The 15,149-nt window shown below is 41.1% G+C and overlaps 1 protein-coding gene across 10 annotated transcripts in view; it reads right to left on the reverse strand.

The window, feature by feature from the left end:
• Positions 1-15,149, reverse strand: part of LOC122553559 (kinesin-like protein KIF28P) — a 102,813-nt gene that overhangs the window by 18,221 nt on the left and 69,443 nt on the right. The gene's annotated exons all lie outside the window — the stretch shown is intronic.

The following is a 15,149-nucleotide window of genomic DNA, read 5'->3' on the forward strand; positions in this document are numbered from 1 at the left end:
CGGCGAGTCGGTGTGGACTTGTTGGGCCGAAGGGCCTGTTTCCACACTGTAAGTAATCTAATCAAATATCTATATCCCTCTGCAGACTTTCAGTGTCCTCTGCATACTTTGCACTACCACTCGCCTTAGTGCCATTTGCGAATATTGACACACTACACTTAGTCCCCAACTCTAAATCATCTATGTAAATTGTAAGCAACTGATTCCTGAGGCACACTACTAGCCAACCAGAAAACACTCATTTATCTCTACTATTTGCTTTCTGTTAGTGAGCCAATCTTTTATTCATGCTAATACATTACCCATAATGCCATGCACCTTTATCCTATGCAGCTGCCCTTTGTGTGGCAACTTGTCGAATACCTTTTGGAAATCCAGATATACCACATCCAACAGTACCCCTTTGTCCATTGCACTTGTAATGTTCTCAAAGAATTCCAGTAAATTGTTAAACATGACCTGCCTTTTATGAACCCATGCTGCATCTGCCCAATGGGTCAATTTCTATCCAGATTTCTCACTATTTCTTCCTTAATTATAGATTCAAGCATTTTACCCACTACAGAAGTTAAGCTAATGGGCCTATAGTTACCTGCCTTTTGTCTCCCTCCTTTTTAAAATAGTGGCATACCAATGGCTGTTTTCCAATCTGCTGAAACCGCCCCGAAAGCAGCAAATTTTGGTGAATTACCAAAAGCACATTTGCTATTCCACCCACCATCTCTTTTAGTACCCCAGGATTCATTCCACCAGGACCAGGAGACTTGTCTCCCTTTAGCCCCTTTAGCTTGCCCAATACTACCTCTTTAGTGATAGTGTTTATTTCTAAGTCCTCACCTGCCATAGCCTCCATGTCATCAATTACTGGCATCTTATTTATGTCTTCCACTGTGAAGACCAACATAAAATATCTGCTCAACACCTCAGCCATTTCTTCATTTCCCATTACTAAATCCCCCTTCTCATCCTCTAAAGGATCAATGTTTACCTTAGCCACTCTTTTATGTATTTGTAGAAATGTTTGCTATCCATTTTTATCTTCTGAGCTAGTTTACTCTCATAACCCACCTTAACTTGCTTTATGATTATTTTTCATGGATTTCTGTTGATCTTTAAAGATTTCTTAATCCCCTAGGTTTTCATTCATCTTTGCCACTTTGTATACATTAGCTTTCAATGTGATACCCTCTTTTATTTCCTTAATTATTAATGGCTGATTATCCCTTTTCCTACAGTCCTTCCTTTTCACTGGTTTATACTTTTGCTGGGCACTGTGAAGAATTGCTTTGTAAGTCCTTATCTGTTCCTCAATTGTCCCAACATATAGTATTTGCTCCCAGTTTACCTTAGCCAACTCCTCATCCTATCCCATTGTAGTCTCAGTTGTTTAAGCACAAGACACTGGTATTGGATTTTACCTACTCACCTTCCATCTATATTTTAAATTCAACCACACTGTGATCGTTCCTTCTGCGAAGATCCATAACTATGAGATTATTAATTATTCCCATCTCATTACACAGAGGTAGCCTACGTACTGTTCCATGGGTTCCATTACGTACTGTTCAAGGAAAATATCATAGATGTATTCTATGAACTCCTCCTCAAGGCTGCCTTGACTGACTTGGTTTGACCAATCAATATATAGGTTAAAATGCCCCATGATAATTGTCGTTCCATTTTTACATGCATCAGTTATTTCTTTGTTTATTGCCCATCCTAACATGATGTTATTATTTGATGGCCTATGCCCATCAGTGACCTTTTCCCCTTACTATTTCTAATTTACACCCAAATTGATTCAACCATTTTCTCCAGAGAAAATCTCTCATCTCTTACTATGCCCTGATGTCATCCTTAAGTATCATTTCCCATTTGTTCTTGTCTGCCTTTCCCTGGATATTTAACTCCCAGTTGTGACCACCCTGCAATCATGTCTCTGTAATGGCCACTCAATCATACCTATTTGTGATGATTTGTGCCGTCAACTCATTTACCTTATTTCAAATGCTGTGGGCATTCAGGAAAAGTGCTCTAATGCAAATTTTTGAACCATCTTTTTGAATCCTAACACCTCCACCAGAAGAACCATTCACAACTCCTCAATTACTGAAGCCATCCATGTTCAAATGCAACAAGATCTGGACAATATCTAGGCTTGGGCTGACAAATGGCATGTAACATTCATGCCACACAACTACCAGGCTATGACCATCTCCAATAAGAAACAATCTAACCACAGCTCTGTCAATCAATGGAGTTAACATGAAAGGGTGGCACAATGGCTCAGTGGGTAGCACTGCTGCCTCACAGTGCCAAGGACCCGGGTTTGATTCCAGCCTCGGACGACTGTCTATGTGGAGCTTGCACATTGTCTGCGTGGGTTTCCTCTGGGTGCTCTGGTTTCCTCCCACAATCACAAAGATGTGCAGGTTAGGTGAATTGGCCATGCTAAATTGCCCATAGTGTTCAGAGATGTGCATTAGTCAGTGGTAAAAATGTAAAATAATAGGGAAAGAGAATGGGTCTGGGTAGTTTATTCTTCGAAGAGTTGGTGTGGACTTGTTGGGCCAAATGGCCTGTTTCTACATTGTAGACATTCTATTCTATTCAATCACTGAATCCCCCAATATCAACATCCTAGGTCAGGGAGTGGAGTTGGGGGATGCGGTGGTTTACCATTGAATAGAAACTCAGCTGGATTCACTGTACAATTACAATAGCTACAAGAACCAGGCTAGAGGCTAGGGATACTGCAGTGAGTAACTCACCTCCTGACTCCCCAGAACCTGTCCATCATCTACAAGGCACAAATCAGAAATATGATGGAATACTTCCCACTTTCCTGGATGGGTGCTGCTCCAACAACACTCAATATGTTTGATACCACCCAAGACAAAGCAGGCACCACATCCACTCCCTCCACCACTTACACTCAGTAATAGGAGCATATATGATCCATAGGATGTACTGCACAAATTAGCCCAAGATCCTGATCTAGAACCTTCCAAACCCATGACCACTTTCATCTAGAAGGACAAGGGCAGCAGCTACAGGGTAAAACCACCACCTGCAAGGCATTCAGCATCCTGATCTGGAAATATATCACTGTTCCTTCACTGTCACTGGGTCAAAATCCTGCAATTCTCTCCCTAATGGTTTTGTCAGTCTACCTGCAGGTTCAAGTTCACCATCACCTTCTCAATGGCAATAGGGACAGATAATAGATGCTGGCCCAGCCAGCAATGCCAGCATCCATCAGAGCATAGAAAACAAAATTACAACCAGTTTGGAAGAAAAGTGATTTAGCTTTCACAGTTGACTTATGATATGAGCGCTGAAAAATCTGCTGGTGTTATGTGGCACATTCTAGATACTTAAAATCCACCATACACTGTAGATATTATGTTAACCAACTCTAATTAGTCTTACTTTAATTCTGAATATTTGCTTTCCTCTACATCTAGGATATTTAAAAAAAGTGAAAATATTTTCCTTCACCTCGCTGAGAATTATACAATGTAAGTAATATGGCATTTCATCCTTCAAGTTTCTGCAATGATATATTTCTTTATATGTATTTTAGAACATTTAGGTTTATCTAATATCAACTCTAAAACTTTCATTCTCAGGTTTAAATTCCTCCTATGACCTCCCTTTGCCTATATTTGTAATCTCCTCCTGCTCTAACTCCGCGAGTTTGTCAGACTTTTGGTGATAGTACATTCAGTATCCAGCCTACCCTAAGATCTAAAATCCCCTTCCTCAATGATTGCTCTTCTCCACCACTCTCTCTCCTCTTCAAACTGCTCCTTAACTATCTTCTTTTACAAACTTTTTGTCAATTATTTTAATATCTCTTTTGTTGGCTCAAAATCCAGTTTATTTTAACATGTTACTGTGAAGAACTTTGGAATATCTAAGCATGTTAATTATGCTGTATAAATGCAATTTATTATTACAATTAGTATTTGTCTGTAACTCTGTGAAAAGTGATCTGAAGAATCCATTGCTATAATCTGCTATATTCTGTTCATCTGTAATAGTCCAACTCAATTTTGGAGGCTTCATGCTTTCTTATGTGAGTTGAATTTCTTTGTCTAATACTTTCTTAAATTCTTAAGTAAGTATTCTTTGTACTTTATACCTTTCTTCCAATATTTAAATTTGAACACTGTTGTCTAGTATTTGTTATATATAGCCTTTTCAAATTGAAACATTTCCTTTCTTTGTCTTTCATAATCTTAAAATACCATATTTCATTGTAAATTCAATTCCAGTCACAGGTTGGTTGGCTAAGGGGTAAATTACATATTCACAAAATAATTGGCTTACACTGTACAACTGTGTCACACTGACATTGCCTGACATTGTCCTTTGTATTTTACATATCTGGGTAAATCCTGAGCATGTAAGGTCACACTTGCATAGGTGGGAGCATATTTTTTGTATAATTCCTGCTTGTCAACATCAATCAGATCAGTTTTGTGAATAAGTAAGCCCTGTTAATATTCAAAACATATTTAAAAATCCTCCTTCCATATCCACTACTCAAAAGGAAATTTACCAACAAAGTCATCTTTATATTTTTTCTCTATGGTAGTCTTCTAATTCCATTGAGTTTTGTCCAGCAAGTGGCACACAGAGGGAGGTAGATTATATCCCTGTGGACGTTTATCTCAATATAAATTTAATTTAATGAGTTTAATGAATTTATTATGAATAAATAAAAGGCATTACTGATATTAAATTGTAACCTCCTCTATCTGGGATCACCATAACTGAAGTATGCTATTGGAGAAACCATGCAGAATATAATGTTAATGAAAAAACATACCATTTGGACATGTTTTTTAAGCTAGTTAAATTTTCTTTGCAGTTGGGAGGTAAATTAACTTGAAAAATTTCCATTATGGTGGCAGTGGAGTAGGGCTTCTGAATCCAGGGCTTGTCGCTCCATCCACTTTCGTTTTTGTTTCTTTTCTCTTTCCTCTCTTCTCATTTTTTTCTATTTTTTGCCTCTTTTATGTTACTGACCATAAGAGCTTGGTTGCAGTGACAGCATCGGCAGTGGTGACTGGGCTCAGCAAGGACATGAGTGTGCACAGAGTTGGACTCAAGTGGGCCCACAGTCAGCCTCGAGTAGGCGCAGAGTGGACTTGAGCGAGCCCAGTATGGACAGAGTGTGCCCAGCATGGATTTAAGTAGGTCCAGCACAGACTTGAGTGGACTCAGCACAGACTCGAGTGGGCCCAGTGCAGACATGAGTGGCCCAACTCAGATCCGAGTGGGCCCAGCCCGGATTTGAGTGGGCCCAGCTCAGACCCGAATCGGCCCAGTGCAAACTTGAGTGGGCCCAGCGTGGATTCAAATGGCCTAGTGCATGTACGAGTGGGTCCAGCTTGGACATGAGTGGGCCCACCTTGGACACAAGTGGGCCCAGCGTGGACATGAGTGGGCCCAGTGTGGATTCAAGTGAGCCCATTGTGGTCACGATTGGGTCCAGTGTGGGTTCGAGTGGGCCCAACGTGGACACGAGTAGGCCCAACGTGGATTCAATTGGGCCTAGTGTGGACTTGAGTGGGCCCAGCATGGACTTGAGTGGGCCCAGCGTGGATTCAAGTGAGCCCATTGTGGCCATGAGTGGGCCCAGCATGGGTTCGAGTCAGCCCAGTGTGGGCATGGGGTGGGCCCAATGTGGACACTCAAGTGGGCCCAGCACAGACTCGAGTGGGCCCAACGTGGACTTCAGTGAGCCCAGCACCAACTCAAATGTGCCCAGCATGGGCTTGAGTGGGCCCAGCGTGGATTTGAGTGGGCCCAGTGTGGACCTGAGTGAGCCCAATGAGGATTCAAGTGAGCTGGAAATGTGTTGCTGGAAAAGCGCAGCAGGTCAGGCAGCATCCAGGGAACAGGAGAATCGACGTTTCGGGCATAAGCCCTTCTTCAGGAATCTGAAGAAGGGCTTATGCCCGAAACGTCGATTCTCCTGTTCCCTGGATGCTGCCTGACCTGCTGCGCTTTTCCAGCAACACATTTCCAGCTCTGATCTCCAGCATCTGCAGACCTCACTTTCTCCTCGAGGATTCAAGTGAGCCCAACGTGGACTTGAATGGGCCCTGTGTGGGTCCTGAGCTCCCAATGTGGACATGAGTGGGTCCAGCATGGACTCGATTGGATTTAGCACAGACTCGAGTGGGCCCAGCGTGGATTCAATGGGCCTACTGTGGACACGAGTGGGCCCAGTGTGGACTTGAGTTGGCCCAGCGTGGATTTGAGTGAGCCCAGTGTGGACACAAGTGGGCCCAGCGTGGATTTGAGTGAGCCCAGTGTGGACACAAGTGGGCCCACTGTGGGTTCGAGTGACCCTAGTGTGGGCACAAGTGGGCCCAAGCGATAATTAGAATTTCCTTTCTAATTATCTACATTGAAGTCAAGTCGGAATAAACAGAACCAATATTTACATCTTGGTTTATTTATCCTAATTATATTTAATGTGGAGCTTCTGTTACTATCAAAGTTAGCAGTAGTTTTGCAAAGTCTGATTCGAATTAATCATTCTAATTTCCTTACATGTTCTTTTCAGCAAAGTACTAGAGTCCAGATGGCTGTGTTGCACACTTCGTGCTAGACTTTGTGACATTTGGTCAGAGCTGAAAAGGATCTTACAATAAGGTTCATAGAAGGTTATCGAGACAGTTTCTTAGAAACAGCGTATTCTGGTGTCTACCAGAGAGCAGAGTACATGGTATTATGTAATGAAGTAGGATTAATTAATGACCCAATAGTTCGGGCAACCTAGGTTGCACTAAGCATAATATGATTGATTTTACATTCAGTTTGAGGGTAGAAGAGTGGATCCAAGGCTAGTATTTTCAATGAAGGCATGAAAGCAGAGCTAGCTAAAGTGAACCGTCAAATGAGGTTAAGGGATAAGTAAATAGAGATGCAGAGACAGGATTTCAGGGGATATTCCAGAGCATTCAGGATAGATACATTCCAATAATAAAGAAAGAATCAAAGCAGAGAACCCATCATACATGTCAACAGATAAAAATTAAAGGCAGTGTCAAACTTAAAGAGAATGTATATAGTTACACCAAGGTGGCTGGCAGCTTAGAAGATTATACAAAATATAAAAACAGCAAAGAATGAGTAAAATATTTATAAGGAGAGAACAACTGGAGTATGAGAGAAAGCTAGTTAGAAATGTAGAAACAGATAGTAATAATTTCTCCAGATATTTTATAAAGAAAAGGATTAATGAAATCAATTCAGAAGTCGAGCCATATTGAACTCAAAACTTAATGTTCACCCAATTCTCTTTCCATAGACACTGCCAGTTCTGATGAGCTTCCATAACCTTTTGATTTTTATTCTACATTTCCAGAATCCATAGCACTTTTGTTTTTATTTAACAAAGTGAGTATTGGTCATTTTGAAAATGAGCCTGAGGAAATAACAATGGAAAATAAGGAGGTGGTAGATGAATTGAACAATTATCTTGCTTTTTGAGGTAATGTTCTAGAAATTGTTGTAAATCAAGAAGTGGAAGTGAGGGACTATAGAAAGTTAAAGTCATCAGGGAAGTGGTACTGGGCAAATCGTTGAAGTTGTAGGATGACAAATTCCTGGGTCATGATGAATTTCATCCTAGAATCTTAAAAGAAGTACAGAAATTGCTGGAGACACTCAGCAGGTCAGGCACTATCTGTGGTAAGTAAGTTAAAATTAATGTTTTGAGTCCAGTTTCTTCAGAATTCTATTATGTGGAAAATGTGAAATAGTCCATTTTGGCAGGTTTCATAGAAAATTGCATACTATCTAAATGGTGACAGATTGTGGGGCTCTGAGCTGTAAAACAACATGTATGATCTAGTGCAAGAATCATAAAATGCAAGTTTTCTGGTACAGAAAGTAATAAATAAAGCTAACAGAATGTTATTATTGACTGTGATGGGAATTGAATACAAAAGAAGCGTGGTTATACTTCAATTATGCATGGCACTGGTGAAATCATATCAGGAGTAATATGTACAATATTAACTTCACTCTCTAAGGAAGGAAGTAAATGAGTTAGAACAATTCAGAGAAAGGTTACCAAACTTCTACCTGAATAAATGTATAAGGACCTTATAAGGAAAGGTCAGACGGGCTAGGCCTGCGATTGCTGGAGCTAAGACGTTTAACATATGACTTAATTGAAACATTTCCTTTTCTGGGAGAATCCCAAACTAAGGGTCACTGTTTAAAAATGATGTGGCCCCCATTTAAGACAAAAATGAGGAGAAACTTTTTCTCACAGATGGTTGTCAGTATTTTAAACTCTCTCCAAAGCAGAATGCAAGCAGAGGTTTTGAATATTTTAAGGCAGAAGTTAGATAGATTATTGATAAAGATGATCCTACTGAATCGTTACAGAAACAGTTTACGAGAATGTTTCTTGGTTTGGAAAGTATTACCTGAGTAGAGATTGGAAAAATTTGGTTTCTTTTCACTGGAACATTGAAGGATGAGGGGGGACCTGATAGAAGTTTACAAAATTACAACAGACATGGATAGAATGGACAGTCAGAGTCTTTTCCCTGAGGGAAGAAGTGTCCATTACTAGGGAACATAGTTTTAAGGTAAAAGGAGGTAAGTTGAAAGGAGATGTGAGAGGAAGATTTTTTACACACAGGATGGTAAGTGCCTGAATGCACTTCCATGGGAGGCGGTGGAGGTAAATGCAATCACAATGTTTAAGAGGCATTCTGACAGATATATGAATAGGCACAGAATAGGGAGAATGCAGAATGCACAGAGGCAAAAGGCTTTTAGTTTAGAAAGGCAATGTGTGTTAGCATAGTCTTGGTGGGTGGGCCAAAAGGCCTGTTCCTGTGCAGTGTTGTTCTTTGTTCATTGACAAAGATATGCATGCTATACATCTCCACAGTAGGAGTCGGTCTTCATTATTTCAATTTGAGGATATGGCTAGTTTTGTTTGTGGGGCTAGCTTTGGTCAAAATGATTCTTAAAGCAGTGTTAGACAGTGCAGCAACTCTCGTAACTCAGGTTTAAAGTTATAGTCAACTTACTTCCATAAGACCATAAGATGCAGGAGCAGAATTAGGCCATTTAGCCCATTAAGTCTGCTCTGCCATTCAATCGTGGTTGCTATGTTTCTCAACCTCATTCTCCTGCCTTCTCCCCATATCATAAGCTCCCCTCAGGCACAATTTCTCTTCAAACATGACCTTTTCTACAACAGATATTACTCTCCCTGATCCTAGCGCACCCAATAATCACAATCATTGTCAATCACACTCGATGCCACACCCTGCCCCCACCCCAGCCCCAAAAACATTCAATATTCCCAGACCACAGGATGCCCTTGGCTGTGATCTCATCCTGCCAGTCATCTCCATGCCTGCTCCCTTGCATGCCGGTCTCCTCAATTGGAGAGGTTGATGTTCAGGCCATTCATTCAGCAGGAAACCTAATATGCCTGTGAACAATGAGACCGATAGGGAATGGAAGTGTTAGGATTTTTCAATCTGAATTTTTATTTTCCCACTGAATTCCCCATGTCCTCCTTCCTCACATGCCTTCCTACCCAAATGCTCCTCCTGTATATCAGGGCCTATATTTCAGGTTGATGACTTTTAGGCATTAACATAAAATGGAAAGAGATGAAGATATATGAACACCAATAGGAATACAAATTGCAGGGAACAAAACTGGGAGAGTTCACGGCTGAGTAGGAGGCTGTCTCAATTCTGTCATCACCTTTCTGTCACTCTTCATGAAAACCATTATGAAAGACCATTCTTTAACAAATACAATATTTTTAGACTTGGATTCCACTGTCAGCCCAAGATAAAAGAATGACATAATCCAAATGTTAAAAAGTATTTCTTTATGCCAACACTGGAATAAGTCCATTCCTATGATGGTAAGCACAAAATTTACCTCATCTAACTCACGCCTCTGACTGTAAAAAAAATCTTTTCGACCAGCACACCAGGCGAAAACCTTCTTATTGTGAAATATACAAAGACATTCAAGAACACAATCTGACACACTACAAGCCATGTCTTTATTCCTGGTTTATTTAATTTTCCCTATTATTCACATTGCTGCAGGAAAGAAAACCTTTGATTTATTTTTGGAAACTCAGTTCCAGCAATTGAAAACAATCACATAACATTGGTAATTTATTGCTTATTTGGATGAAAGACCCTTCTTATTTGTTCTTTATTTGATTTTAGAAAATATATGGATGCAAACTGTACCAGAAGAATTTGTCATCTAGAGTAGGTGATTATATTTGGGTTACTGCAGTAGTTCACAATTTGATCCACCTTAATGCAGAAACAATATAAATGCCACTAAATAGTATATTTCACTATTCTAATTTCAAAAAGGTCCAAATGCAAGGAGACATGAGAGTGTCCAAATCTTTGATGGTGAGAAAGCATTATAAAGTTCATAAAGCTTTGAGTACAAAGCCAGGAAGCCAAACATTTATAAAAGACTGGACCAGCCCCAGCTGGAGTATTTTGTCCAATTCTGTACATTAGCCTTTAGGAAGAATGTGAAGACTTCAGCGATGATATCAAATTGATCTTCCAGAATGGTTTTAAGAATGAGGACGTACATTTAGTGAATAGATTCAAGGAGCTGGTATTTTTCCCCTTCAGGCAGAAAAAGCTAAGAGTTGATTAGATAACAGTTGTTTTAAAATCATGAAGGGCTTGGGAGCAGTGAATAAACATAAACTGTTTCCATTGGCTGCTGGGTTGATTACCAGAGCGCACATATTTAGAGTGCTAGGGAAAAGAAGCAGAAGTAAGAAGAAGAAAAACCATTTTCCCAAGGAGTGGGTCAGTTTTGGAATACACTGCCTAATAGGGTGGTGCATGAAAATATTCAATTGTGCTTTGAATGTAGACATTAAATATAAAAATGAATGAGATGTTGTGAAAAACTGAAATAGTGGGCCTCACTGGTATCATCAGGATGCAGGGGAATTGAATAGGCCAGAGAGCCCACCCACTTCCCAAAAGAGTCTAATCACTGGTTATGATGCCCAGAGACACCAATAATATTTTTAAAAGCAAGAAGAGCTAAAAACTTCCCAGTGACACTATCAAGTTGGAATACAACCCAGAGGTAGCGAATTGGAGAACAAGGGAACTTTAAGTGCCAAACTTCCGACTCTGGGAAGAGGACTGATTACAGATTGCAAAGATTGTCTCCAGAAGACCAACCAGATATAACTCTGACTGGAACATCGGAAAATATAATTCCTTCACCCAAGAATATAATTTTATTTGAATTCCACCTTCCCTCACCCTGAATCTTGTTCTGCTTGATTATATGCAAGTGTGCATGTGTATGTCATGACCTTGAGATAGGTTTTTCCATTTTATTAACTTTTATATTTCACTTGAGTAAGTTTATAATAAAATAACTCCTTAATTTGAATGAACTCACATGGATCAGTCTAGCTTGTTCTTGACAACTTTAATGTGTGTACGTATTTGTTTGAAATCCAAAACTCTGTTCTGCCAACCTCAGGAATGGAAAGAAGGGAATTTGTTCTGAGATTAGTTGCAACAACAGCATAAGCTGAATCTATTTTATTTGGTTCTGTGATCGTTGCATTGTTTTTCTTAGAAGGGAAGCCTGGTGAGATTCCTTACCATATCTAACCTAACTACCTTGCCCTAAGGTGTCCCTCCCACCTGATTCAAATCCTTTCTCACCATTCCTAGAGTGATTCGCCTCTCAGGACATGTCTGCTGATTGACTGGAATCCCTTCCACCAATGTCATATTTAAAAGTCCACTATGCACCCAGACAAGTATTGGCAGTCCAGTGTTGCCCCTCACCAGCAATGACCTGGTAAAGCAGCAACAAAGCCATGCAACTCATGGCACAGAGGCATGGCTGACACCCCCATGATAGAATGCTGCACCCAGTTCTCATCTACAGGAGCTGGGTATCAATCAGGTCCTTGCTGATTTGTAGTGCCCAGTGCAGCTGAGCTCGGCCATACTCAAGAAGAGCTTCTTACTCCCCAACATCCTCCTCCTCAGAAGGGTGCTCCCATTCCCTCAATTCCTCAGCATATGTCTCCTCCTTCCGTGCTTCAATTGCACAGATCACAGCATGTCAAGATGATATGGCACAGTCTTACTATACTGGAGGAGCCCCCAAGACTGGTCCAAGTGACAGAATCACATTTTCAGTGGCTCTGTCATCTGCCCCACCAGGGCACTGGTCACCAACTTGGTGAAGATGCCACACTGGCAGAGTGACCAACATATAACAAATAATGAGTGGCATAGATAGAGTCAATAGCCAGAGACTTTTCCCCAGGGCAGGATTGACTGGTACGAGGAGTCATAGTTTGAAGATATTAGGAGGAAGGTATAAAGGAGATGTCAGAGGTTGTGAATGCATGGAATGCGTTGCCAGCTGTGGTGATGGAAGCAGAGTCATTGGGGACATTTAAGCGACTGCTGGACATGCACATGGATAGCAGTGAGTTGAGGAGTGTGTAGGTTAAGTTACTATATTTTACATTAGGATTAAACCTAGGCACAACATCGTGGGCCAAAGGGCCTGATCTGTACTGTACTTTTCTATGTTCTATAGCATCTAAAAGGAAGGTACCTGCTTTGTTCTGAACCCCTTCCCATTCCAGACCCATGTCAGTCATAAAGCAATGCTTTGCTCCTCCCCCAGCACCCTTGCAAGTTTCACAAGTAGTTTGACATTTTTACACCTCTATGAGTTACCTTCTGCAGCACTGAAATGGCAATGTTAGATTTGCCAGCACAAATGACATGGTGCAAATACTCTTTAATCAGTATTTGATGCCTGAGCACATTCAAACAGCATGCATTGCAAATAGGTAAAGGAATGCTTGCAATTAAATATAGCAACAGTCCTAGTGTGCAAGAGATGTGGATTCCATGCTTTCACCATCAAACTGACACTGACTCCACTCACCCTTGAGAAGGTACCAGCCATTTTCCACTTGTATTTAGCATCAAGAGAAGCACAAGTGGTGACAGTGAAGGCAGCTCATGGTGGACACGCTCAGCTCTGCTTGGTCACCATGCTCTTCCTCAGATCCCCTGTGTCTTCCTTTACCTCACAGTATCCTGATAATCTGTTTCTACCTATCCCTCACATGGGGATCCATTACATTGAACTTTGCATCTAACCGTCCTGCTTATCCTTGAACCCTGACATTACATCTTAATGATGCCTACTTTGGTCCTCTATGCACACCTTGTGTAGGCCTCCATATTTGTCACTGTTGATAATCCACCTCTCATAGCTTACCATACCTTCCACACACATTGAGCTTCTCCCCCAGCACCAGGCTTGTTTCCATCTCTGTACATGCCTTGATTTTCTTTGTCCAGCCTTGACTGCTCCATCCCTTTTAGTTTTGATCTCCTGATTGCACATACAGGACCCCCTTACACCTTCCTCAACATTTGACACATGACCCTCAGGTCTGTATTCATCCTAAATTTTTGACTGACTTCAACAGATAGAGACAACTGACCAGACCCCTAACCACTGTATTTGCAGATCCCCAACTGACGTGACAGAATTCTCCTGAAAGAGAGTGCTGATTCTACAGGGCTGGCCATTACCAACTTCCCAGACTGTATTCAGAGGTATCCACTGACCATGCTGGGCACAAGTGGATGGATGACAGAGGCCAAGCCACTAGGTTGTATGCAGATTGTGCCCATGACTGACAGTACAGGATCCCCTTACTGACAACAGCCTGCCTTGACTGGACTGTGGACCAGCCATTATGTACTTTCCAGCATGGCCATTCAATTGAATAAATTCTCATTGTGCTTGTCACGCAGGCAGCTATCACATACTTTAGATATTGGATTGATGCCTGGGAGAGATGTATAGCAAGACTCTCACCCCATCCCTGCACAGGAAAGTTCTCACTGACAAGTATGATAAGCAGACTGTCTATTTCTCTGCACAAAAGAACAGATCAATATTGCAGTACTGGTAGCCTTTGTCTCTGGCTGAAATGCTAATTTTTAACAATGATGGTACATCATAACAAGACAAGGTAAGGAAAGGTGTGGATTCTGACAGCATGCAGTAAAGCACCAGGTGAGCAAGTGCTAAGAGAGCAAATGAGCAGTCCTGAGATGCAGCATGGTCTAATCAGTGAGATGGATAACTCACTGTGTGTGCAATGTCCTTAAAGCTGCCTTTCAATTCTCTTTTGCTGTGCACCCGGTAATGCAGGTCTGTGCTGTCTAAGCGTCCTGAAAGTGGATTGGAGAAGTGCCAGGAGGATTGTGAGTGGTGGTGAATGTCAGATGTTAGTGTCCAAGGTCAAGGGATGCTCATGGCTGGTGCCCATGGATCATGCCTTGAGATCTTGTTTGGTATTGAATAACATGAGGGTCTCTGAAGCCAGTGGTGAGCTGAAGTCATCAGGGACTTGGTCCAACTTCCATATCAATTTTTCTCAACATTAGGCTTATTTGGCATGTTTGGTAAGATGGGAATCTGAATATTAATGAAGCAAGTTGTGGCCTGAATAAAGCGAGTAACAATCTATAATCCCCTTCAATTGACAACTCACCACTGCCTAATGAGAATCTAGGCAGCTCCTTGGATGCTGCCTGACCTGTTGCGCTTTTTCAGCAACACATTTTCAGCTCTAATGAGAATCTAGCCTTGCATCAGAAAAGATGCATCAAGTTGCTTCTGAAGTCAAGATAGGCCATGTCAGACTTGTCTTGCACTATTCTACCACAAGGCCTGCTATAGCCAAGGATGTTCAGAATCCCATATTTTACTTATTTGCAATACTATTATAATTCATACCTAAAAATAGTTCATGATTAGATCTTTATCATCATACCATGCATTTCGAAGTAATATTTTGTCTAATAAGGTCCCCTTATTCGTGTCTCTCCACATTTACAATAAGTATGAAAGAGTTCTTAGTAAGTATGTAAAGTTAAAAGGATTCCATTTACTCATTCACTTTGAAAGTTTGTAGATTCTATTGCTTCATTGTCAAATGCAAGTGCCAGTGAAAGGCAGATACTAAGGTATACTTACTAGTGGCTTGGAGATTGTGAGGACTGCAGATG

The sequence above is a fragment of the Chiloscyllium plagiosum genome, chromosome 10 (genome assembly GCF_004010195.1).
Source record: "Chiloscyllium plagiosum isolate BGI_BamShark_2017 chromosome 10, ASM401019v2, whole genome shotgun sequence".
NCBI lineage: Eukaryota > Metazoa > Chordata > Chondrichthyes > Orectolobiformes > Hemiscylliidae > Chiloscyllium > Chiloscyllium plagiosum.